The sequence below is a fragment of the Lactuca saligna genome, chromosome 4, assembly GCF_052625555.1.
Source record: "Lactuca saligna cultivar CGN05327 chromosome 4, ASM5262555v1, whole genome shotgun sequence".
Classification (NCBI taxonomy): domain Eukaryota; kingdom Viridiplantae; phylum Streptophyta; class Magnoliopsida; order Asterales; family Asteraceae; genus Lactuca; species Lactuca saligna.
In genome coordinates this window covers 10,381,661-10,385,281 of record NC_136420.1, presented here as the reverse complement: position 1 = coordinate 10,385,281, position 3,621 = coordinate 10,381,661, and positions in this window count along the sequence as shown.

Here is a 3,621-nt window from a genome sequence, read left to right as displayed (position 1 = left end):
CTCATGATAACACTGTACATGGCCAACTACTTCGTGAAGAGGATCCTTGTTGACGTAGGATCCTCGGTCAACATCATACTCCTGGACGCACTAAAAGGGATGAACATCCCAGAAGCAAAAATAATCAAGATATCCTCAGTCCTCATAGGATTTAACGGGGAAACAAAACACACGATTGGGGAGATAAAGCTACCAATATATATAGAAAGGGTAAACTCTATACAAAATTTTTGTGTTATTGATACCCTATCTTCTTATAATGTGATACTAGGTTGACCATGGATCCACGAGATGAAAGTGGTGCCGTCAACTTATCATCATTGTCTAAAAATTCCTACTCCATGGGGAACACTAAAGATCATAGGAGATCAACAAGAGCCAAAGAAATATTATAAATCCTCTATGAAATCCACAACCAAACCTTAGCAAGCACAACAATTAAGACAGGAGGCAAGGCATGTTCTAGAAACAAAGGAACAAGACTTGAAAGAAGTGCCCCTGGGCATCAAGAATCCTGAAGCTAAAGTCCTCATAGGATCCTCAATGCCTAAGAAAATCGAGCAAGATCTGTTGAACTTCCTAAAGACCAGAAGCAAGACATTCGCATGGAAACACGAAGATATGACAGGTATAGACAAGAGTATTATTACTCAAAAACTTAATATTGATCCTTTTTTCATACCAATACACTAAAAGAGAAGGAAGTTTGCACATGAAAGGAATCAGATCATCCAAGAAGAGTTAGAGAAGGTCCTCAAGACAAGAATGATCAAGGAAGTGAAGTTCCCACGATGGATAGCTAATGTGGTTGTCATACAAAAGAAAAATGGAAAACGGCGAGTGTGTATAGACTAAATGGGTCTTAACAAGGCGTGTCCCAAGGATACTTTTCCTCTACCACACATTGAGTCTATGATAGATGCAACGGATGGCCACAAACTCTTAACCTTCATAGATACTTTAGCAGGATTCCAATAAATCCAGATGGATCCATCCGATCAAGAAGATCAACAATTATAACACCAACAAGTATATACTATTACACTGCAATGCCTTTTGGTCTTAAAAATGCAAGTGCAACATACCAAAGATTGGTGAATCGGATGTTTAAAGACAAGTTGGGGGACACCATGGAAGTCTACATCGACGACATGGTAGTGAAGTCAATGAAAGCTGAAGATCACCTCAGAGATCTTAAGGAAGCATTTGACATCCTCGACAAAGACAATATGAAGTTGAATCCACTCAAATGCCATTTTGGGGTGAAGTCGGGAAAGTTCCTTGGATATATGGTAATAAAGAGAGGAATAGAAGCAATCCCGAAGCAGATTAAAGCAATCGTCGAGCTGAAATCCCCATCTTCAACAAAAGATATCCAAAGGCTAACCGGAAGAGTAGCGACACTCAACAGGCTCATTTCAAGATCCTTAGAAAGACGTAAACCCTTCTGTGATATCTTGAAGAAAAACAAGAGGTTCGAATGGACTGAAGATCACGAAAAAGCTTTTCAGGAACTCAAAAAATACTTGAGTTATGCGCCATTACTGGTAAAGCCTATAGATGGGGAACCACTTCTCCTCTACCTCTCCGTATCCTCAAACGCGATAAGTGTCGTCTTAGCCAAGGATCTTAATGGAGACCAACATCATATCTACTATGTAAGTAAAAGTCTCTTGGATCCTGAAACCAGATACCCCCACCTCGAAAAATTAATTCTCGCCTTAGTGACTACTTCTACTAAATTAAGACAATATTTCGAAACACACACTATACATGTAAAAACTAATTATCCTATTAAGAATGTCATGAGAAAACCAGAAATGTCAGGAAGGATGGTAAAATGGTTGGTGAAGTTAAGCACGTTCGACATCAGATATGAACCAGGATCCATCATAAAGTCATAAGCATTAGCAGACTTTGTGGCTGACTTTAGTGGCGATCTACAAAACAAAGTAGACATGGAAGCCAAGTAACTCCTAGAAGATGAACACCTAGGAAAATGGACATTGTTTACAGGTGGAGCTTCAAATAAAAAATGAACAGGGCTAGGGATCATACTAAAATCTCCACAGAGGAACATCATGTTGGAGTAGGTTTCTAAGCCCATAACTATAATTGATATGTACTTGACCCGATAGTAGCATGATCCTTTTGGGTTGCCTTCACCAGAGCAATTTGACATAATGAATAATTGAGAAAGATGTTATTTGTGATTTATTAAAATATTATATGATGCAAGTACAACCTGTGTTTCACTAGGGATGTCAACGGGAGCAAATGGGACGGGAAGTACATCCCCTGCCTCGCCCCCAAAATTTCTCCGTTCCCCCATCCCCTCCTCCACCCCCGAAATGTCCAACCTTCCTACTCCTGCCCTCACCCTCAAATCCCCCTTATCATCCCCGCCCCCGATTGATTTTGAGCTATATTTTTTTGGGCTAAAAGAAGTTGTTTGAGCTAAAAAAAACTATTTTTTAGATAACAAATAATTATTTATAGCAGAATTTTACATGTTTAAAATAAAAAAGTTATGATATCTTAAAAACATTATACTAACAACTTAAAATATGTTTTATGTTTAATTTTAGAAGCTCCAAATCATTTTATTGTTTATTTTATATATATATATATATATATATATATATATATATATATATATATATATATATATATATATATATATATATATATATATATTAACGGTTTCCCATGGGGGTTTCAGGACGGGATTGCCCACACCCACCCTTGTCCCCGAAATTAAAATAGAGGTTAACCTTGCCCCCGCTCTAATTTTTTTTTAAAATAAATACCCCCAAACAGAACGGAACTTCCACGAGACTTTTTGGTATCCCTATGCTTCACGGATTGCCTGCCGCCTATTCCACAAGTTTTGATAGGAGTAGGTCTTCGTTTCTTGAAGTCCAAATTCTTTATAAATGAATTGACGGAATTTATTTCACTTGTTAAATCAAGTACGATCTCATTTGGTGGGTTCATCGTCTCCCATTCACAATATGATGAAAGTTGGATTTTTTTATAAAGTCCAAAAATTCTTAAGAAATTGACAGTAGATGGTCATCATTTTATGAAGTCCATATATTTAAAAAAAAAAAAAAATGAAGTCCATATATTTTTTTTAAAATAAAGGAGGTGACGGATATGATTCACATATGCAAGTTTTATCATTGGTGTTTTTCATGTTGGAAATATACAAGCTTGGTTGAAGGCGCTAAGAGTAGAAATCATTTTGGAGCAATTTCAACAAAATTTCAATGGGTATTTATTTTAAACTGAATATCAAATTGCAAAAGTTGAAAAGGCCAACAATAAGCTATGTTCAAATTTATTTTAAAAGACTGTTTCAAGTCAATTTAATTTGGTCTTTCTTTTGAGAATCATGACAAAAAGAAATCTAAGACAAAGTTGAAATTGAAGACAAAGATCTATGTACAAGACAAATCACAGAAGACGCCACCGTCTCCATCATCACGCATCCCTGTTCTCGTGTTTTTGCTGCTGCTGGAAGTATAAACGCAGAAGAGAAGGAGGAGGGTGCGAATTTAGGCGATTGTACCTGTCGATTGGGGTGAGAACGAGCCTGCGATCGATTGGAGAAGAGGA